The sequence below is a fragment of the Emys orbicularis genome, chromosome 11 (genome assembly GCF_028017835.1).
Source record: "Emys orbicularis isolate rEmyOrb1 chromosome 11, rEmyOrb1.hap1, whole genome shotgun sequence".
Classification (NCBI taxonomy): Eukaryota; Metazoa; Chordata; order Testudines; family Emydidae; genus Emys; species Emys orbicularis.
In genome coordinates, this window is record NC_088693.1 from 23,572,945 (window position 1) to 23,597,642 (window position 24,698).

The 24,698-nt window shown below is 37.6% G+C and overlaps 1 protein-coding gene across 1 annotated transcript in view; it reads right to left on the minus strand.

The window, feature by feature from the left end:
• ZEB2 (zinc finger E-box binding homeobox 2) overlaps positions 1-24,698 on the minus strand; it is a 130,181-nt gene that overhangs the window by 82,339 nt on the left and 23,144 nt on the right. The window lies entirely within an intron of this gene.

Here is a 24,698-nt window from a genome sequence, read left to right on the forward strand (position 1 = left end):
TTAGGCCTTCATTACAAACCCCTCACAACCCAGTTCTCTTTTCGCAACCAAATGCCTTTTGTCATCTTCACAAGGTGCATCATTTAATTACCAATTGATTTCTTTATATATGACAACATGTCAGATAGCAAAATACAGTGTATCTCCCTTAGGGGGAGAAGTCTGTTAACTATCAGCATGCCAGATTACTGAATTTAGCTGGAAGACAGTTATTCCCTCTACTATTCCTTTATTTTAACTAGCTTTCCAAACCTCAGAGGGTTTTTTTTAATAGAAATTACTCGAAAAAAAGAGGCTGAAGATTGTCACAAGATGATGTTTCACCGTTCCCTCAAAAATTTTAATATTGGTCAGAATGTTTCTCTCTCTCTTTAGATATAGTGGTAGCGGAATACACCATAGACACGTATGTATATTGGCATCTGTAGATATATGCATACACGCAGAATATCTAACTCACATCAAACAATTGTTCTTATTATACCAAGAATTTACCCAGCTTCTGACTTAGCTAACACTCTGAATCTTCCCCTTCACAACTGCAGCCTGATAATCAAGCCAGTACTGTATTAATAAGATGAATAATAAGAGAATTTCAGAAATGTACAGGACTATTATACCGTAACAATAAAACCTCAAACTGAGTAAACCAGAGCAGTGCTGAAGGTAGGCGTCAGAAAATAATGAAACCAGTGTTGCAGTAATGCACTCCATTGTATGGCAGTGTAAATGCCTGCTTCTTTCATACACAGAAGCCACATTACATGAGTCCGAAATGTTCTCAGAGCATCACTGTGACTGGTTGTGATAGAACCTGGCACCAGCAAGCACTGAAAGCTGACATTATACTGTAGGATGTGCTGCAGGTGTGCAGGCCTGTGAACGTGCTCTAATTACATATTTTCCTCCAGAGCAACAATTAAGGTCGCCAAAATAATTGCCAGTTTCTTAATCCCTCTCTAACAAGACTGACATAAGGAATGGTTTATTTTTCTCTGGTTATTCTGAAAGTGTTCCTCAAGATTTTGGGGTTTTCTATCTCACTGTAAAAAACTAATTCTTAGGTTCAAATGTGTGATTATACTCATTTTTTAAAAAAATAAAACTCTCTTTGAATTCTAGTACAACTAAAATAATGAAGAAATGTTGATTGTATAACCTGGCACGCTGTTTCGACATTTCTTTTGTAAAGAAGGGATATTTTTCCTTCTTGTATGCTTTATGTATGGTATTTAGCACTCCTTTCTGTGACTACAAAATCCAGGTTGGGAGTTAGAGAGACCTCTGTGTAGTGTCACTAGGGCTCGGCTATTCAGCCTGGAAGCTAGTGAACTTCAGGGTCCTGTCTGAGTCCCGCAGCCTCAATAAAGAATCACCTTTATATTCATTACAACCAAGTACTGTCTACTGCAGGAGACACTACAGAGATTTCTTTCTAAACAGCATAAAACATGTTTGACTTCAAAGCAATTGGAACAATTGTAGCATGTGAGCTAGAAAGGAGATGTCTAGCATCATCCATTTGCAGTGTTGGTAAATTTAATGGCACATATTGTATACTGTAGATCTATATATCTATCTTGTTAACCTTGAGATCAGAGGGCAGTTGAACACTGGAGGTCAGACTCACAGCTGGCATTAGCGGGTCCAAGTCCATTGACTTTCAAGGGGGTTGCACGAACTGACACCTGCAGCAAATTCCCCCCCTGTATCTCACACAGATGGGGAAAATTATTGGAGAAAACTGTTGTTTTCAGTTTTTCTGACATAAAGTCACCTTTTAAAGTTTAGAGGCTATCATCAGTACTGCACTTGAAGGTCGGCTGAGGATACTCTTTGTGAAAATGAACTTAGGGTCTAACCATTGAAAGTCAATGGGAGTCATTCCATTGACTTCAATGGGCTTTGGATCAGGCCCTCAGGCCTCATTTTGCCAGTGAGTCAGTCCGTCTAGCAGGTACTGTGAGGAAGAATATTCTGCAGTATACCTCGAGATATTTGGAAAGTTCCAAAAGTTCTGAGAACATTTGGATCTTGTTTGAACTGTGTTTGGTTGCATTCTAGGTCACCTTCACATATCAGTTAAACAGAAAATTCATAGTTCTTGATTATATTTTTAAGCAATATATCTCTTTTTAATTTTAATTTAAGGCCTGATTTTGCAGTACTACCTACATGCAACCCCCACTGATGTCAACATGAGTATTGTTTGTGTCAGGATTAAACCTATGTGAGCAACTCCAAAGATTTAAACAAAAAATGCCATGCAGCACAAGTTAAAGGATGTTGGATGATATGCCAGATAGATTGGCTTGACACGCAAAATAATATTCAAACATCTAAGAATATGACTATTAGTGAAACAGGCAAGATGCTCTTTGATAACTGTTGGCAATCTAAAAACTTTGCTCTGAGGATATTAAAAGTAAACTGTTAGAGTCCAATTGCCAGTTTTAATCCCAGTGATAGAGGCTGCCACAGTCTGTTAGCATTAAATATTTAACAAGAGGTTGTGAACATAAACCTCTGCTTGGGAGTGTAGGTGAATGTCCCACTCATTCAGTATGTACTGCATCTATTCAAACTTCAGAAAGAAATACGAATATCACAGCTCTCCCATTAAATTACAAGTTTTATTTGTAACTTCTGTATGCACTTTCTAAACTTGTCTCTTTCTTCCTACACTACTCTTGCAACCTTTCTTCAACACAGATTAGCTAATCAGCTGCTTAGGCCCCCTTTCCCATAAAACTGTTTTCCTCTTTTTGTATGTCACCTTCAAAAGCCACATTAGTGATATTGTAATACATGAGAATACCTTTTCCTCACTGTAATTATTACTTTAAAATGATCATTAATTTGCTCTCAAAGTGAAGAAACATAAAAAGAAATTGTAACTTTTATGAACATTAGGTTTTTTGCAATTAAATCATTTACTCTTGTAAAAAGGAGGCAAGGTATTTTGCTCACTGGATAAATTTTTTATTTGTGTGAATGAAACTCATAAATAAACTCAGAAGGCTCTGTGTTATTTACAAACAACTAAGGCCAAAATTTTCAAACATGGGTGATTAACATTAAGCTCCTACACCCATATTTAGTCACCTAAATATACATGGGTTGATTTCCTAAAGCATTGAACATCCCACAAATCCTGTTGAAGCCATTGATAACATCAAAGTTCTCAGCATCTTTGAAAAATCAGACCACTTTTATTTAGGTGCCTAACTATGGATTTAGGAGCATAACCTTAGGCATTCAGGTCTGAAAATGTTGGCTTTAATGCATACGCTGGGCCTGAATAATGGCCTAATTCAGAATGGGAACAGGATCAGGTCCTAAGCATGTCCCTGATGGTAAAATCTTGTTGGTTTTACACACGCGAGTAGTTCCACTGATTTCAATGAGCAGGCATGACTCTGTTTGTATAAAACAGCTTTGAGGGGAACATTTTAGATTCCAGTCAAAATCTCATCTGTATTCTTACAAAGAAGCTGTGAAGAGTTATGAATGAATTTTAAAGTATATCATAAAACAAATTTAAAGAAACACATACTCAGAGATGGATAATATTTAAAAGTGAGCATGTGAATATCGAAGATGAAAATTTATGTTGAAAAAAGGTCACGTGGGAAATATTCTCCAGGCATTACTTTGCAGATAATCAAAGCCAAGTATTAATACAATTTTTTATCAGTTCACCTTCTAAACAATATTTCAGTAGATTTCCTTTCACACAGTGATATTTGTAATAAATGTTCAGCCTTTGTTTTAAAGTCAGTCCGTAGAAAGATGACATCAGCTTAGCAAACAATAAAGTGCCTGTAATATTGTCTCCAGAGGGCTGTTACATTTACTTTGTAGCAGTAAAATTCAATTTTCAAAAAACACTACATGAATGATGTTAGATTATTAACCCTATCACCACCGTAAAACATCATCATTGTGTGCAGAATGTAGGTCACTATCTAGGAGCCATAAGTTGCTTTTTGTTAAATAATCCATTTAAGCTGCTTTTCTTTCCTGCAGCCTGGGTTGTGGCCCTTTTTTTTTTCGAAAAAAGAAAAAAAAATCCAGCATTTAAATCACAAGGCTCTTAGTGAGCAAACACACAGCAATTTTCATTTTAAGGTGCTCTTCCTTTGTTACTTTCAGATTTCACCACATAGTTTTGAAGAGTAACTCTCTGTGAATTCTTATTATTGACAGCCACTCTCACAGAGCAAGAAAATGAGTATATCAGATCAGCTTGTGCCTGTGGTGACTCGCACAAGTTTCAGTTTAAGGAAAGATAAGGAAATCTACAATTTCAAATTGTGAATCATTTTGAAGTTTCACTGCACTTGAATTGCCCAAACCCTGATTTTGAGACTGATCCTGCAGTCCTTGCTGAAGCTAGCATCCCTTTAATTCTAATGGGCAGTTTTGCCGGAGTAAGGTCTGCAGGGTGAGGCAAAACAAAGATCTGCAAGAAAGCTATCTGCAGCCCAAAGCCTGTGAATCACATGGTTCGATACGAAAGAGGATTTGCATACCTGACACAGCTATGAAACTATTCCATGTTTAACAAAAAGAAAAAAGTATCATGTCAGAAAGAGATCAGTATGCAAGGGGTTAACTAGTTAAACTTCTACAACCCCCCACAGTAACTTTCCAAAAGCTGACAATAAGTAAAAGAAGTGCTGGTTATCCATTTTTTAAAGGGATGGGATTGGTTTTAGAAGAAAGGAAAAGAGGATCAAACACCTCAGAGCAACAAAAGGTTGTGTCAGAGGGCCCTCAATCACAAACCTCCTTCAACAAGAGATATTCCAACCTTCCAGAGCAGTTACCCAGGCAGCACAGCTAAAAAGTTCCCTGACATGAAAAGAACAAAAACAGAAGGGACAGAGGTAGTTATTGTTATGCACACTCCTCTTTTTTGCTTGAGCCTTTTTCTCCCCCACAAAACTTTTTGCATAAGCTGTTAGGGGAAAAGTAATAGTGCTGCTTTTTAAAAAGAAATCCCCCTTTTTTGCATCTCCTACCTCCTAGGTTGTGAGGTATGCCCAGCAGATTCTCAGCAAGGAACACCTGATGAATGGAGAGGTCAGCTACATGAATGCTTCAAAAGAGTCATCCGAAATTAATAAATGTAATTATAGGAGTGTAAATGTATCCTGGTTTTGATTGCCCCCTGAACACTTATTTGAATTTTTCCAGACAAGCTGAGTCGTCTGCGCACAAAGAATGTAAATTATTTGCATTTGCAGTGTCAGGTCTTGGAGGTATCTTAACAGCATGTAAGAATTTTCCACTTAAATGTAAATTATTAACAAGTCAGAGTTTTCATTTGTTTCATCTCCTGATGTGCAATCTAAATAAATAAATGGCACATTTTACAGTGCTCACCGCCCACTTTCCCTGCTCTTTGAGAAACATATTTTATACACACTACCTCTGATTAAATAGGGTGGTGGATCATTCATTTCTCCATCATTTATCTTTGTCTCTGTGCTTCTGAGATTTTTTGCTAAAATAAATTTAACTCCAGTACTTCATCAAGTTTTGCTATGTAATATTGCTAAGTAAACATCACAGTGGTTTATTCATAAAATATTCATATTTCAAAATGTTCCTTTCCAACCACCCCTCTTGGGTTTACCTATGTTTACAAATATGTAAGCCTTGTTAATATGCCTTGTCTGGGGAATCATGAGCAGTGACCCTCCTTGAGGCAGAGCTCTGAAGAAGAAGTGTATTATTTCAGCTGGGAGAACAGCAAAGCTCTGGGATGAGACTGATTGATTAAGACCAGATGGATGGCCACACATAGGTATGACAAAAATAGAAACACATTGCAAACATTCCAGGCATTGTCCTCCTGTGGCTGGGGAGGTGGATGGACCCTGTGCTACCTTATCTACCTCCTGATGGGCTCCAGAATTGAAGAATGTTAATGACAAACTAACTCTTCTTCCCATTCCTTACCGTTACACTTATTACAAGGAAACTTAAAGTTACACCTAAAAATACACTCTGGAGACCCCTGACCAAAACATGACAACTGGAGTGTCATGAGAAAACATTCATGCTCATTCTCTATCAAACTAATTCAATAAAAATTGGTCCCCATAAAATAAAAATAAAAACTTTTTACAAACAAGCCACATCACATCCTTTCCTTGAAATTAAAATTACAGAAACCACAGAAAGAAGCAAGTGTAGCATGAATAACCCCTGCTTTAGAGAAGAAGTTTCTATTTTTATGTTTATTGGTCATAAATTGACCAACTTAATCCGTAATGCTTTGGTTGTTCCTCACAAAAAATAAAAGCGAATGGGCTGAATCCTTCTCACCTTACTCAAATGAGTGGCCCTGTTGATGGATCAGGGAGAGCAGGATCTGGCCCAACATCTCCTCAAATTCATCCATGGCTATATTATTGAATCTTACTGTGCTATTTACCTGACTTAATGCATCAAGAATCCCTCCCTTTAAATTCCACAGGGGGATGTGTTATGATTTTAGAACATTTAGGAAAGTGCTATTTAAACACTCATATAAGCTGAATCAAAATAAAATTCAGGGCTCAATTCTCCTCTCACACCAAGGTAAATCTAGAGTAGTTTACTACATGGAAGTCAATGGAGGTAAAACAGGTGTGAGTGAGAGGTGAATCAGGCCCTTTGTCTCACTTTATTTTGGTTGCTTTATTTATTTCATTTGACAAAATCTGCTAGCTGGGAAGCTCACTCCTTGTCATAATGCACGCGAGCGTGCGGGTTTTCAAACACATGAAGAATGCTCTTCAAAATGATAGGGTGATCTCCAAATGTATTGTTTGATTCTTTTTAAATCCTAGAGAGCTGTTGAATGTTACCTGATGCCAGCTCAGTACCCTTTTAAATGTGTAGGAGATCTGTGAAGAAACAAGACCCTCAGGTTTTCTCTTTCCCCCTAAAACCCATGTTCTGCCACAGCATGAATTTTAGTTCATGCTCTCCTCACACAGGCCTGAAACTATTACTACTTGTTATAAATCTTCTCAGGTTTCACAGGCGAATATCGCTGGTAGGTTCCTGACTAACATTTCTAGAAGTTACACACATAGAGACTCTCACACACATACATGCACACACACTATGATGCACTGAGGGCTCCTTCACTCACTGCTCAGCTTTAAAGGAAATCATTCCTTTTCACACATGCATCATAATGACTGTACCTTTCCTTATACATATAGAATGCACTGTACTTTCACCCATTGGCAAAGAAGTTTGCTAAATTACTAAGCGAGTTTGAAGAGGTGGCAGTCATTGTAATATACAAAGTAATTTTAAGCATATTTACAAATCAATTGGTGGGTATGCCAACAAGAAAAACAAGTTTAAATGTAAAAAAAATGAAAGCATAAATAAATGAGTGAGGATTGCTTGATGGGATAATTATTATATAAAAATATTTGTCCATTTTACAAGCTGCAAACTATTTTTCTTCATCTACAATGCAGGTGAGCATGCTTTTAAATAAATATTCTTTTAGTAGATTTCATTCTCCCCTCCTCAACTGAGTAATAACACACAGACTAATTTAAATAAGAATCATTATGCTCAGAAGGCCTCCTTTGGCTCGAAGACTTTTGTTCCACGTCCCATAATCTCACTCCCACATGGCTGCCATAAGGCTGATGTTGAAATCAAACTCTGCTGTAGAATTGTCTTTAAGACAGTAAAAATACATATATTTTGTTTAAAAAAAGAAGTGCTATATTTTAAGTAATGTAAGAAATACACTTGTGATAGAAATGTCTTAACTTTACTCCTCTACTCTCTGCTCTATATTTTGTTCCCTATGCAGGTTGAGATGAGCATATGAAAAATGCTTTATATTTTATCCATTTCTGGATATAGCTGTCAAACACACAAGTGAGATATCAGCTAGGTCAGAACTTATCTCTTTTTTATCACCTCAGGAGCAGGTTTTAAATAGTTCACACTCTTTCAGTTATTTGTGGGCAAGGTGCGTGCAACTGCTTAACTGAACAAAACCTGATAAAGAACAAACCAATCAAATCGTCAGAGGCAGTTTGTTAACATCTGAAACACAAATGCCTCTATCTAAGAATCTCTAAATATTACTTTTTTTCTCACTTGAAAAATAAGAAGAGGAGAAGCTTTTAAACATAGTTTGTTATGTATGCCTTGTGCAGTACTTCAGGGTTTGAAGTTATAGTCATATTTTAAGCAATTATTATGTACTTCATGTTTGTTTATCTGTTTCCCTGCAAGTCCCACTCCCATCACTGTCCTATGAATATAGAGCCTGCATGGAGCATTGACATGCCACTGTCAATACAATGCATCTTTGTTTTACTTGCAGTAATGTCTTCCATAAAAACTGAATCCCAGACTGCTCACAGAGTTAAATAACACAATGCATAGTATAAATTACAGAAAGATCTGGGCAATGTGCAATCTAGCCTCCCAGTCTTGTACAGTGTGGGACACTATGTAATTAATATGGTCTCACTCATACAGTCATTGCACATGAAAAACTCTAAGAGCCGAGCCCGCTCCTGCTCATTTTGAAGTCAATGAAAAAACTCCCATTGACATCCAGAGAAGCTGGATGAAGTCCTAGTACTGGACTACAGCGGTGCGACACTGAACATTTTCGTTTAGTGGCATTTGGCATGAAAATGTTTCCTGTTTGGTGAAATCTTCCTTTTTCTGACATGTTAAGGAAATGGCTATTTTTCAATTAACATAAAAACCCCTGAATGGATGCACAGTTTTAATGAAAGGACATTATTGCTTGAAAAACATGTGCACTTTATTAATGTTATTCATAGAAATGGATCTGGTTTCAAGCTTGCAATGAAATGTGACAAAACACAGGGCCAGATCCTCAACTGCACCAAAATTTTAAGACACCTTTGCAATCCTGTGCCCTGTGGAATAGCAGTTCCATCTGCTGCAGTGGCCCTCCAAGGGCTAGCCAGCCAGTAATTGCTCCAGTGGCCACACCCCAACACACCTCCTACACCAGGAACTGCAAGGGCCATCAACTCTACCGATGCAACATTAATCCCCAGGTAGCCTTTTTGCAGCTCCAACCAGCCAGAGGGGGAACTGAGGATTTGGTAGTTTTGTGTTTCTTTATGAATATTTTACACTTTTTTTTTCAACTGGGCCAACTGCCCACAGCATATTGGTCTCCAAGAGGTAATCCTGGGTTGATCTTGACAATGGGTTTTTAGCTCATTGTACCTGTTTTTTTATGGAACAAACAAATAAATCTCTGCTGGTAAATAATATCCACTTAATCCCCAATCCTATATTGCTACGAACACTCAATTCACATCAGTGAGAGCTATGCATGTGAAAGGGTTGCAGGACTAGGCCACTGAAGCCGGTTTAAATTAGCTCAGAAAAGAACATTGTTTCCTGCTATACAAATTATAAAACCAAGAATAAAGGGCACCTTGCTTTCATCCAAGGGATTATACTGATGAGTGCAGCACCTGAAACAACTTTTCCTTGCCACCTACAGTCCTGAGACTAGAAGAGGAAGAAAGTTCTCATATGTAAATAAACTAGCTCAGGCCTTTCCCATGTCGATGATTTCTCTCCAATTTACTAAGTTGCTAGGCAGACATAAGTCTTAACCCAGACAATACTCATGTGAAAACTCTATACTTTATTTTTTACTTGCCTGACTTCTTTATTAAATGTTCTCTAGCTCTAAATGAGCAAGTGTCAGAGGTTCAGTATTTCACAGATCTCTGGGTCACTGCCTGATTTCTCACCACATCTAGATATTAAAAGTTCCTCTTATTACAGATACCAAAAGGAAAAATGAACAACCAAAGACAGCTTTCTAAACCACTATTCTCTGGGTGTATTTATTTTATGGTGATGGCAATGAGGTAGCCACTTACATATTTCTATTGTCTGCAGTAAAGACTTGTTTTAATCATAAGCTGACATACCAAACCTGCCTATTGTCCTATTGATATTTCTCCTACAGTGAGTGTGAAGGCAATATCCTATTTTAAATATAACGTTAAAAATGACATTACCTTACAAAATGCTAGCACTATTCCCGATAAAATATACTGTGGTGGGGCTGAAAAGTGCATGCAAAGCAAGCTACATTATTAGAATGTTTAAATATTAATTATACCGCTGTGTAGTAAAGATGATCAACTATGAGTGTCAACTAATTTTCTAAAAGCTGCAATGTTGGATTTCATCTAAACTTCTATTGTTAAGCTAAAACTAAAAGCCCAGCAAGTTTAGTCTACTGGAGTGTGTTTATTTTTATTGGTTTCTGCATAATTTTTTTAACATAAACCAACTTTAACCCCTTTACTGTAATTTCTGCCAGTGGTACTCCAATAGCACATCATAAAATTCCTATAATTCTTCAAAGCAATGTAGCTGGAAAAGAAAAAAAACATGGGCACTTTATAACAAACGCCAACTACAAGGTCCAGCCAATTATATTTAACTCTTGCAAGCGCATTTTGCTTACTGTCTCTCTCCCTCTCTCTCTCTCTCTATATATATGTATTTAGCTTTCCCTCAAACAGCTACTTCTGCTGTAGACAGGCTTCAGCTGTTGTGCCTAGTACAGAGCCAGTTCTATTGTGTGAAAAATACTATTCAGGTGGTACCTTGCTCTGGTATGTGAGAGAGGCTAGGCAGACAGATGGGGAGGCAGATGTACAATGCTACATAAGAATAGAAAGACTTGTACAATCTTATGTGAAAGCCTTAAGTGACTGAGCTCAGGCAGCAGGAGAATGAGCACAAGTATGGGAGGCAAAGAGTTAAGTTAAAAATGACTGTCATTTCTTTCCCTGCTAGAAGCTATTGCTTCCTTCGATTTTTAGCACAAGCCACAAGACTCAAGCAAGAGAATCACTTGGAGATTCTTAAGAGAAGACAAAGAAATAGTGTGTGTTGAGACTCTTAAGCTTCATTCCGTCACTCATGGATGCTCTGCCAGGATTTCCCACCTGAGACAGATTGCGACGCATGTTCGAATCACTCATGCACAAGAAGCAATACACAAGTTCAGTGTAAAGCCACTTTAAAAGCTCATCGGGTGCATACTTTACTTGTACAAAATACCTTATTCATGATGGAGCAGTGAGGGCCTAGGTAATTACTTGAATCAAGGTGGCCTCAGAAGTGTTTAAATCTACAAGGACACTTAGAGCATGAATAATGCAAAATAATTTGCATCTAAATTTTTTAAGTGTTCTTTATTCAAAAACTAAAATGCAGTTCCGATTAAAGTTTGATGAGTGAAAGCTGAGCGCTTCATACCCACTGTGAAACGTCTCCTATTTGTGGAAATTATTTCAGACAGTGGTAAAGGGACAAAAGAGATAAAAAAAAAGTTGGTGATTAAGCTGCACTACTTTTAAGCCATCCTTATTTCATGATGTTTGGTGACTAGGAAGTTAATTTCAGAACTTGCTGATCTGATACGCATCCAAGTTTCATCCCTTTAAAGTAACCACAACGAAAGCACAGATCTAGTCATTAGCCAAACAAAATAACTATTCTTTTGCATTCAATGATAGCGCAAAGTAACTCTTGTCTCGGCAATCTGTATATTTTTTACTGCCTTCATTCCCCCCACCCTTTGAAAAAGTATTACATGCAAAAATACCCTAGCTGCCTATAATTGTATGAGTTCATAGGATATTTGCATTTCATCATTTGAGTCTATTGCATAAATATGTCCCTTTCTTTTGAATTTGCAATTGACAGCATAAACTACAATATAAATCATCAGTTCAGCACTGTATTATATAGGTAGCATTTCAATTTTAAAATGTGTTGAGCAACCCACGTAAAAATTGTTAAACAGGAAGAAGTGAACAAGACATATTTTGTGTAACATGTTTTCGGAAAATTATGCCCTTCTTTGCCTGTGTTGGAGGTAGAGGAGAATAGAGAGGGGGAAAAAGAGGTAGCGGGAGCATGTCAGAAATAGCAGCTTTCACATTCAAATGTCAAGGAGCATGTCATTAAGTGTTCCTAATTCATTGTTTTCTTTCCAACATTCTAACCTCCCCATCTCGTTCTCATTAGCCATTTTAGAATGTACAAGATACAAGATGTTCTAAGTTCTAAAGAAACAACCCAGTAGGGTTTTAAAGAAGGGAGAATACATGCACTGATTTGCTCTCCCAATGCAAGAAGTACCTTATGTTTCTAACTTTGAAATCAAATGGCCTTAGAAACCAAACAGCTCATGTTTATAAAATAAGAACTTTCAGATACAGAAAAGTAGATTTATGTCTAATTTTTTTTACAAATAAGTTGCTAAAATTTCAGGTACAGAAAGTCTTCTGAATTCCAACAGGTTAAGCAGGCAAAAGATTTGACAGACAGTTAAGTTTTAGGCAGGCAAAAGATTTGACAGGCAGTTAAGTTTTAAACATTGGCTAACTACAAGTATCTAAACTTTAAAGGCTCCTTTCCAAAGGAAAATCATTTTCCTGCTGCAGCCTGTATAAAGAATAAAGACTTCCAATTTATTACAGGCTCAAAAGCTGGCTGCCACTTCATTGGACTTTCCGATGAGTGTGCTCGCCACGCTTTCTTAGTGAGAGTATCTACTACGTTTTCTTGGATTTTGAACAATGAGAACATTTTTTTAACTCATTGAACAAAGATTTCCCCAGCAACAGACCCCCTGCTCAGCAGGTCACCTATCTTTGCGACAGTTTTTCTTTTCCCACGCTAACCCTAGGGCTCATTTGCATAAGGTCTCTGTTGTGACAATTAGTTTCAGGTGAGCTGATTTCTATGAAGCTTGCCCAAGACGATACACAAGCTCTGGGCCTCCCTGATCCTGGCCCTAATTGCGACTGACTGGCACCAGACACAATCACCCTCTTGATTCAGCAAATTGTCCTGCGAGTAGCTTGTTGTGACCCCGCAATGCACAAATCATATCATGTCAGCCCAGCATAGTAAACAGTGAATAAAGCAAATTCAGAAAAGGTTTCTGAATGTATGTATGTATGTATGTATGTATCCATCTTTTAGCCACAGTGGACAGGATGAATTCAAACTAAAGCTATATCATATCTGTGTGCTAGTGGAAAAGGTATTATTGCCCAGACTTAAAACGTTATTTGTGTCGTATTTATTTATTCATTTTACATTCATATTGCAAAAATCAGACGTTCCTTAGCTCTGTCACCTGGGGAGAAATTCCCCAGGTAGAACAAGAGGCTGGTTGTAAAATTTCTCTTAACTTTGTTGTTGTGAAAATAAGCAATATGCTCTTTCATCATCTTGGAGGCTACAAGGTACATCAATATGCACATTAGCAGGGCCCCCAGTACTCTCTGCAAAGCTGAAGTCAGTGAAATCTCACCTCTGCACATAGCAGCAAAAGTAAGGAAAAAACTTTTTTCCTAATGCTAGGAAGCCGAAAGAAGAGCAACAGAGTGATTTGGAACCAACAAAGGCTTTGCAGAATGACAACCTTCCTAAAACACTATGCCATGACTTGATAGCTCTGTCCATATGCCTTAGAGATGAAGAGAATGTTTCTCTTTGCCCACACATTTCTACTTTGTGATGCGGTGACTCTGAAATCAACAGATCTTTGCACACCTTGGGCTAAATCCTGCCCTCTTTATTCCGGCAAAACTCCCACTGGCATCAGCACAGAATTTGGTCCAAAGATACAATCATCTGTCTATGCCAAGTGGGTACAAACATTAATTTGAGATACGCACAGAAAAAAATTGATCAAATAATAAAGAAAAGGAGCAGGCAGTTAATGATAATAATGGAATATCATTAACTGATGGCAAGGATCATCTTATTTATAACAGTGCAAGTTAGGGATGAAGAGCTGCTCCTAGCTCAGAATAACTTGCTTTGGTCAGTTTGAGTCCCCACGTTCATGTTATTTGAAGAGTGTTCAATTCTTTTTTAGGAGAGCAGATTCTACGCTGATGTACACCCTGTGCTGCCTCCATTGACTTCATTGTCAGTCAGCACAGAATTTAGCCCTATGTTTTGCTTTTTTTTAAACCATCTCTGATGGATGGATCTGCAGAATATTATTTACCAAAGGGACTGAAGCTACTCCTTTGCAGTAACTGAAATATGAAGAGTAAACTCAGATTTAGGCAGACATATTGGGCTACTGACTTCAGTGAGCCTGTACAAGGGCAGAATTTGGCCCATTGCATCCATTTGTAAAATGATTTTAATTGAATTAGATCAGGCCATTAGCTTTGGACCTATTCTAGTCTACAGGGGAAATGTGTATTTCTACTTGTTTTTAAAACAGGCATTATTCTCCCAAACAAACAGTAACATATTAAAAATCTTCATGAAATTTGTTTTAAAAATATTAACTGAACATGTGCAATAGCTGGTATCAAAGGTCAACATCTCAATTGTTGACACATTCAATTTTTGGTTGAGTGATATGTGTGCAAAAGAGCATCTGAAACCAGGACTTCTGTTAACTTTGTAATCCTATAACCTGATTATAAGCAAACTGGTCTTTTTCAAATTTGGAAGAAGAAATAAAAATGTAACCTCTGTGCTGAGACCAGCACTATCACATTTTAGCCTAGGGAAATTTCTATTTTCCAGGACAGAGTCCTAATTCTCTTCTCACGAGTACAACTGTGTTGACTTAAATGACACTACTCTTGATTTACATAAGTGTGAGATCAGAATCAGTCCCTATCTCCTCCATATAGATTTGGGGATATGTTCTCTCTATCATGCGCATGTTTAATATAAATGGAGAAGGGAAGACCTTAAAATAATGGAACTTCAGCTGCAACTTTAACGACAGCATCATACATACATGCACTCACACTCCTGAGGTCCTAAAGCCATGTGCCCCACATGTCAGAGAGTATTCACTTGCTGTTCACTCACTACATTGTGAGATAATACTTTAATATGGAAAAGTGGACTAAAGGCACAATTCCCATGCTTTCTCTTAATTTCTTCCCTCTCTTGACCACCCACTCTCTGCTCCCTCTGCCACCTCTCACCTTTCTAGTTCCCTTCCTGGTCCTCCCACTTCCTCTGGCCAATGAGATTGCTTCCTGCTTCCTCTGCAGCCTCTCTCCCTTCTGCTTCCTTTCCCCTGTCTTCTCACTAACTCTGTAGCATCTCTCTTCAATGAGTCTACTTCCCTTTCTCTGTGCAGGCTCTTCTTCCTCAACAAGCCCTCTGGCCATTCTCTCTCTGCTTCCTCCTCAGACTTCTCCCCAGTTATTACTCTCTCCCTAATTCCACATCATTCTCCTTGTCGGTTCCATCCCTCTCCCTCCTTTGCTTCCTGCTTCCCGGGCAGCCTCCGTCTCCTTGGTGGCTCCACTCCCTCGTCTCCCTACTACCTCTGCAGCTTCTCTCTTTGATGACTCCAATCCCCACTTCCTCCCTGAATTCACTGCAGCTTCTCTCCCTGATGTTTTGGCTTCCTGACTCGTGGCCTGCATGGTCCCTCCTGCCTCTGTAGTTGCATTCCCCTGAAAGATCTCTCTCCCTACCAAGGAAATGCATTGTCCAGTTGGATAAGATGGATTTGTCCATCCTTCCAAGGTGATTTTCAGAGTGAGGAAATTTGATGTTAGATCATATAATAGCATTGTAATATTCATTGCCTATAGCGCAGATCTACCACCCTAGCACATCCCCATCCTGCTCCTTTTCTTTCAACCCATAAAAGGGAAAAAATCTTCCTAACATCTGTAAAATAAATAGAAGTAGTGCTGGCAATTCAGGAAATGGCACTCTTCCCTCTGACTCAATACTGAACCAATCAACCAGCATGGTGTTTGGAGGGCAGCGTGATGCTGTAGGTACTATGTTTTGGATGAACAATGAGATTTAAGGTCTTTTGGATTATTAAAGACCCCAGAATATGTTTGTAGTAATAGGGGTGTTAATTCTGTTGTCCTAGCGAAACTCCAACTAAGGTAGCTAGTTTTCTAATTTTCTCTGAAGATTCTGTTGGATAAAATATTCATATTCACTTTCTGTCCTTAACTGTTCCGTAGCATTGCGGAGTAGGGCTGCCATGTTCTATCTCAGAGGTGGCTGCATTTCAAAGGTGGATAAAATGATCCCTATATAAAGTAGGGATTGTTAGTATATCTATAGTATGTATTTTACTTTAGAGGAGTGCTTTGGGATGACTATAAATGAATGATACTAAGCTACATTATCCTCATTATATAGCATAGATGATGTTTGCCTAATCTATTTACAAAATATATGAGATTTTTATTTTCCCCATGTGCCCATACTTTTTTATCGCCCTCTTCTGAGTAAGCCTCGCTTACTCAGAGTAAAGGTAATGCAGCCAGCTGATGTTAAACTTTGACTTTAGTCAACTCTGCCTCTAATGTGATGCAAAACTTTAGGATTTTTAAATTAAATAAACAGTTGATTCTGGCAAAAAATGTCCTTAAGGGACATTTTTGTGAAGCTGCACTGGACACCAATATATATATTTGGCCTGGTCATGAAACTGTCAAAGCACAACTTTTGCATGTGTAATTTTTTTCCCCCACAGCTCTTTCACAGCAATGCCTGATTCTGCATTCCTTACTCACCTCATACTCATGTTGAAATCAATGGGTGCACAAGAAAGGTAAGTAAAACAGGAGAAAGAAAGAGGACAAAAATGTGACAAAGGCTGGGAAACGTTTTTAAAGCTTTCCATAAATTATACTTTCAGGGTGAAATTCACCCTCAAAATAGGGCTTAAATGAGATTTAAATAGTGCATGGGCCTTGCACTGGCCCTCAGCACAGGGCTAAATTTCACACTCCTTGCTTATATACCTTTTTAATTTTCATTTGGACTATGCTCGCTCTTTCTCTTGTGCGCATATATATATATTTAAATCCCAAACTATCTTGATCATAGTTTTGATTACAAACTTCACTGTTACCAAAAACAGCTATGGCAATGATCTTTAATATAATAATATATTTTCCTGAATGCCTTGGCTTTTTCATTCCAACAACTGAAACAGAGACAATTCTTTGTATCCTGAAATGTGTAATTATCATGTATCCAAAAGGGAGGGTGTAATTTTCACATCTGATTACAAGGGAAGAGTGTAAGTGAAGCTGCCTCGGTAAACTTACACTTGTTTACAGAGAGCAATACCTTTGATATTAAAAACTCTAAACATGCAAAACACTGGAAAAAATCAAGATTGTCATGCAGCAAAACTAAACAAAAAACTAAGCATTTTTCTTGGCATGGCCACAAATGAAAAGTCAGTTCTTCTGAACTTGTACTGGCCTACTTACTTCAGATGTTTGTTAAGAAGACTTAAAAATTGTTTTTGCACAGTGTGTTGTACTTGTCGTGTTGAAGGTTAAGAAGTTAAAGCTCCAGCTTTAATTTAAAAAGGGAACTTCAAATACTTCTGCTGTTTATAACTCTATTTGGTCAGTTTAAACTAGAGAAATGCTTTTCATATTTGACTTCATCTTCACAGAATTTACTTGTCCCAAATGTGACTGCATTTGCTTTCAAGATGTACATTTTTTTATCTCAGCTCCTTTCTTTCTTTCTTTCTTTCTTTCTTTCTTTCTTTCTTTCTTTCTTTCTTTCTTTCTTTCTTTCTTTCTTTCATACTGCTGATTTACCTTTGATAAGATGAGCTTCTGCTTATGTGAATTTTTTTTGGCCATGTAGGAAGAGATGATATCAAGAAAAGACAGCGTAGTTACAGTGCATATCACTTACCAAGGAGATTAAAGATAGTCAGAAAAATCACACAACAGGTAAAGGGGGAGTGGGGGTGGAACAACTGCCCCAAAGCTGAAAAAGATATCAGGAACCATTTAAAATTATATAAAAGTATGATTGCTGAGGAGTCATTGTAGTATATTTAGAAAGCATCAGAAACTGTCTTTTGAAGACATTGAATGCTAAAGTATGATAATCTCAAACCTTTGCTAACCAAAAAAGAGCAAGAAAAAAGGAGAAAGAAAAAGACCTGAAAATTATGTTTAGCATATGTAAAATGCAGCATTTGCTTTGAATATGAAAAAAATCAAATAATAAAATCTGCAATAGTGATCTACACAAATATTGGATTTGAACCTATTTTATGTCATGCAGATTTTAAAATATATACTGCTAGCCTCAAGTTTTATTTGCTCTACGCTTGTTCAGAAATCCACTTCCATGGCAAAAACTAAAATATCAAGCAGGGATGTTGGAAAATAAAAATGCAATGGAGTGATGTCAGTGATTACAGTTAAGGGTACATTTAGTTAAATTAAAAGGGTGTTTTCTTCTTGTGTGGAAGGACTCAGATGCTAGTGTTACCAAAAGCAATTTAATACTAGGTGGGGCTTAACATTAATCTTTTATTGGGTAGAACTGAGAATAATAACATGGTGTTATAATACAGCAAAAATAAATCTCTACTTCTGTACACAAACACCTTCTAAGTGCATGTGTTTGTTTGTATGTAAAATACATATGTAGGCTCCATTCTGCGACCCTAAACTCCCAGTGAGGTCAGACAAAATATGCAAGTAGTCCTTACTCATGTGAATAATCCCAATGGTCCTAATATTGCTTCCTTTACTCATGTTGAGTAGTACATTACTCCATGAGTAGTCCTAATATGGAATAAGATGTCACTCATTTGGAGTAGGAGTGGCAGAATAAGACTACTCATATGAATGGGGTTTATAGATCAGGTTACATGTGACATAACACTTAGGCAAACTTTCCCTTCAAATCTGTGCAGTGTCATGAAAGTCAATGGGGTTGCACAGGCATAACTGGAAAGAATATGGTCTGTTAGTATTCAGATTGTATGGGTCTGTTTAAAGGTAGATGCAGTTTCTAGGCAGTATTAGTGTCCTCAAAAAACAAAATGAATGTCTGTGGAATACCAATCAATGTTTAGTTCATGCCACACTTTTCACTGAGTTGTTAGTGTACATTTGCTTATATTTTGCACTATTTAATTTAGCCATATTGATCAAACTGAACACTCAATAAGACCCTAGGCATCTTATAGGCTTATTAAAATTAGTCACCTTGAAGCAAGTGAGCTGAGGAAGTAATGGAAATTGTTCAAAGATTTAAATACAGTGGAACCCACTTAAATAAATACCTGTTAATGAAATAAATCTGTTAAATGAATACGTTTTCTTGGAACTAAACCTAAACACATGTGATAATACACGGGAGGCCCTTTAAATGAATACGTCTTAAATTAATAAACTAGTTTAAAAGACACACATTTCTTTTGAATCACAATACATTTCATATTCACTGGGTTAAATAAACTAGGGGAATCTGCGTCCACTTTGTTGGCTCAGGCTGTTGTCGGTCTTTGGAGGTAAGCAGTGGCACAACATATAAAATTTGCCTCAATAACCTATAAGTAAATATTATTGTAGTTCTTTTGATCATTCTCCCAGTTGAGTTTATCCCAGTGAAAGTACGTATCAGTTGGGCTGTGTCCCTGGTAACTATTGAAGGGTAACTAGGGAAGAAAAATAAAAACTGTTTAACTGACTTGGATGTTCATATGTAATGGAAAAAAATGGCAGATTGATTACTCTTTACAAATAATATATTTTCTTCTTCAGAAAGTTGTATCATTTCTTCAGCCGGGCTAAGAGGCGTAATTAAAGAACTAACTGCGGGGACTGACTTCAGCGGATATGCGGCGTTGCTCTCTTTGGCACATTTATGGAGCTCAAAATATTGTTTTTGAAAACATCACTGTTTTTTAACAAAAATATGATATTAGACAACATATTTAACTGATTAAGCCTCTCTTCTCTCTAAGGGGTTGACCTATAATAGTGTGTTAATTTAGTAAAAGAAAAAAAAAATGCAGCACACAGCAAAGTCTTGCTGCAATACCTTGAAATGAGTTGAGCCAAAAGCGAGATATACAATCTTTAGAGATTTCCTACACTCTCTTCATCAGGGGCTTTAAAGGTCTTTGTATACTCATTTTTTTTACTCTAGTCTAATAAAAGATATTAGCTCTTTTCCCTAAGCAAAATCCCTATCATGAATCAGGTCCTATACTTGCAACTAGTGTGATATTGCTGGCCAGGTTTCACCCCAGTAAAATTCTAATCTATACTTTGTCTTTTAGAATTAAGAAGAAAATGCATATCAGCAGAATCTCCTCTCTACTTTATTTCATTTATAAATTACGAGAATGATGCTATTATATATTATTAATTTCTGCTGTTCTCCAACTCGGCTGCAGCAGTGAGCTGCGGATGTTGGAACGGTGTAATTATGTTCTAGTAGGGCAGCCATCCGTTTCCTTTCAAAAATTTACAGGATTCTTAATCACGCTGCTCATTTGGGTGCGCAGTAGCGAGGATGGCGAAACACAAACAGGGCACGTTCGTTTACATAGGAACACCTGCTTAGCATGATAGCAGATGTCAGTCAGCAAGCAGAACACAAAAGAAAAATATCAACAACAGCAAACTAGAACCATTTTCAACTCAGTGCAGTGAAATCTCTTTTGCAGGAATAAAAATGATGGGGCGTTCATTTGAAATGAAGGAAGAGGCAGTACAACAATTTGGGAAGTCTTGTTCAAACACTCCCTAGGGAATGAGTCAAAAAATCTAGATAAACTCCTGACTGGATGACATGATATTTAACATTGTAAAGTCTTTGTTGTTCAGGATGGTATTTCTTTCAAGCTTGATACAGAAAGAGAATGAAACATCTTGCAGAGATCATCATAAATACTTGGTATTTTTTTATGTACAGTAAAGTTACTATAGTGGTACAATATACAGCACTGTTGCTTTATAGTTAAGAGTTTGTCAGCATTTCCATTACAACCCCTTATTTTCAGGACTTTCTAGCCATAAAATTTTGTTCTGGACTGAATCTTGGCTTCACTTTCTCAGACTGGGAGTGAATTTTTTTTACATATTTTATTAAATAAAATGAGGTGCCTGGATGGGAAAAATGAGAAGTTCATGGTTTTCAGATGCTCTCTCACACTAGTTTCAGTTAGTCTTTCTTCTTAAATAAAAATGTTCATGCACGTAGTCCACAAGATGCACTCTTGTATTTGGGTATTAATAAGCTCTCCAAATGACATATGCAGTAACTAATTTTCCTAAGGATTTTTAGTATTCAGAGCAAGTCAACTTGCGTGGGTCCATGCATTAAAGGCTCCCTAAGTATGCATTGACTTGATACCCAGTAATGGCTTCTAAGGAGCCGTTATGTAGTACCATGTCAATGATCCATGCATTGAGGACTCCCTAAGTACGCATTGACATGATAGACCGTAACGGCTCTGAAGAAGCCGTTACGGTCTATCATGCCAATGATCTGCAGATATTGGCAGTGCCTCCTGCACTTCCACAGAGATTGTAAAAGTCTCTGAAGAAGCTGTTATGATCTCAATGGAAGAACCATCAATCAGATCAATGACAGGTTGTGTTTTTCCATTTGTTCACCTTATCTTTCTAGAGCTTTGCTTTTCTCTTAAAACCAGATTCAAAGAGCTGTCAGAATGTTAAAACTGTCAGTGTAGTGACGCTAGATTTTCACTGGTGTGAATGAGATCAGAATCTGGTCCCTGGTTTGTAGTCTCTGACTCTGTTGCTGACTTGCTGTTTGGCCTTTGCCAAGTTACTTAACCTCTTTGTACCTCAGTTTTCTCATCTCAGTCTAATACTCCCCGAACAATATGGGGTGTGGTCTGAGATCTTCAGACTCTCGTTGCTTTGGCGGTACAAATTACTAGTGTAGGAAATATAAAGTTAAAGCTTTTCTCACCTTTGAACCACAGGATATTGGGCCAAGCTAGTAAGTTTGCATGCCATACATGTTCTAGCTAAACACACAGACATGACCTGTGCATTGAACAGGGAAGCCTCGTCTCTGAATTTCCTGCTATTCTGTAAGTTTCAGTCTAGTCTATTTAAGTGTCTCTTTTTGGGGTGTGTTTCATGATGTGTGTGCTTGACAAAATGTCATCCTCATTTTCTCTGCTGACACAAATTTCTATGGAAACATTCTGAGTCTCTTTTTCCCTGTGTTCCTTAGCTGATAAAGACTTGAGGAAATGGGCTGGAACTTTTTTGGAGGAGAAGTACAAAGTTACAGAATAAGTTTTACTACATGCCTACTGTATGACCATAAAAAGTGACTAACTAGCTTGTCATGTTTGCATGTGCTCTTCCATACTTTTTTGGGGTAACCTAGACATTTTTATTTTACAACATAATGCATATTTTACTGTTCTTCGGGAGAGGCGGGGCTATAGTACAGATATATCACTGGCACCCTACCTGTTTTATATATTATACTCTCATATTGTGAATCTACTTATGATGTGTTCAAACATGGACAAGTGATATGTTTTAGCTTGTTCTAATAACCACCAGATTTACACAGTTAAGAATTGCAGTGTGCACTGAACGTCAAAGAAACCTTATCACTCTTTCTGAAACCAAAGTAGAGATCTTGTCAAAAGTCTGCACTTACACTAGTCAAGCTTCAGCCATGGGGGAGGAAGTGGGAATCTGAGAGAACAGAGTGCAGAGTATGGGAGAAGGCTAGGTGAGTGTCCAGAATTGTCAAAGGAGTTGCAGAAAAGACTGAGAATGAGGGAAGGAAGAGAAGTGTATTAGGAAGAAGAATGGAGTAGCTGAAACAGTTGGGGAACATAAGAGAGCCTATGGGTGAAGCTGGACTGAACCTGGAGAATATTTCAATGGGCCAAAAGGAAAAGGAAAGCAGTCAGGAAGAGCTAGGAGAGCACTAGTTGGGGGCCAAAGAGGGCCCACAAGGTCTGAGGATGTAGGCATAGGGCCAGGGAAGAATCAGAGAAGATCTTCAGGCCAAGATTTTCAAAAGTGACCACTGATTTTGGTTGCCTTAATTTTTGGTTGTCCAACCAGAGAGGCTTAGGACCTGATTTTCAGAAACACTGAGCACCTGCAGCTCCTGCTAGCACCAAACCATTGAGACATCCAGAATCAGTGGCTGCTTTTGCAAATGTGGTTGTACATTCGGCATTTGGAATTGAACAGTAATCTAAAGGTTTCAGATCCATAGCAACATCAACAGGTAGCTAAGTAGGGAAGAAGACAATAGAACACATACTGAAGTCTGGAAGCCCAAAACATGGTCTGCTATTACTAATATGTGACCTGAACCAAGTGTCCTATAGATACTAATGGAATTTACATCTTACATAGAAAAATTATTGCCCATTGGGTTGAAAATGAAACCTCCAGTGGCTAATAATGCTGTCAGAATGCAGTGTCAAGGTCTATAGCCCATTGTGGGTTGCTTTTTCAACCTGCAAGCATTAATCTTCCATCATAAACCCAAACCCCATTCAGCAGATCTACATATATTTTATACTGAATTTCTATGTAATCTCTATGTGTTTTAAAATCAAAATGACTGAAGACAGTGAAATCCCTGGGAGAGAAAAGGCATTGCAACAACAACAACACAGATACCATTTTGCACTGACACGGGCCAGATTTAATGAGAAATCTCTAATGTGAACTTTCAGGTCTCTGACACTGACTTACTGCATCATCAGCATGTGATGAAATCTTGGCTTGAATTACAGGTATGCATTCTAACAGCTTTGCAATGTTTTCAGTATTTTGGATATGAGCAGTCATTGTTCTCCTTCTTTGTATGTAACTATTCATGAGATCTGTATATAATATAATTGCTGGTTTAGCAGTTTTAACCAGCTATTTCGGTAAGAGGAAAACTGACACAATGTAATGTTTTGTGTCTTTTTTGTCAATGTACACCAGTCCTTGAAAAGGTGCAAATCTCTGAGCAAAGTACATTTTATAAAATTCTAAGCCTTTTAAGAAAGGTACACAATGCAGGAATACACAGCTGCAATTTTAAAAAGGCTACTGTTCCTTTAATGCCCAGCTGGTCCTGAGATGTAATAAAATTGACATATTGATTCTTTAGAATTTACAAATGCCTGTTTCATAAACTCCATCTCCAAAGCCTAGGCATCTTTAGAGCACTGTCATTTTTTTCTCCAAATGGATCAATTATGTGCCCACGTAATCCTGTTACCTGTGAAATCCATGCATACTTCTCCCATTTGCTGCAGTTCCCAGGCGGACAAACTTGCATTATGTACGCATAAACAAACAGAGCATTTTCCTGATATTAGGGATTGTTTTCAAAGTGAAAGGCAATCTCCTGGGTCCTTTACTCAAAAAACATACATAGTATGCCTGTTCCTTCAAGTAACCTCACTGCACTATATGTTTAATTATTACACAACACAGCAAATCATTAAAAAAACATAGAGTTCTGCTATCTTAAATGTTCCAACTGCAACAAGGAATTGCTACTTGAATAGTTAGTTCTCATTTTTCTATTGAATAAAACTTTTCAAGTTCTCTACCAGCCTTTTCATTTGATAATTATTTCTGTATTTACTAGGAAGTGATTGTCACCAGAAATGTTTCTGCGTGACTTGAATATCTGGAAATTGACCAGAGCTGCAAACTTTGCTGCATAGCTTTTTATTTATAGAGTAAAAAGCTTGGTATTTATATCACAATAAATGTCCCTCCATCATCTACACACACACACACACACACACACACACACACACCCCAACTGGTACACATACCACGTATGTACACATATGCACT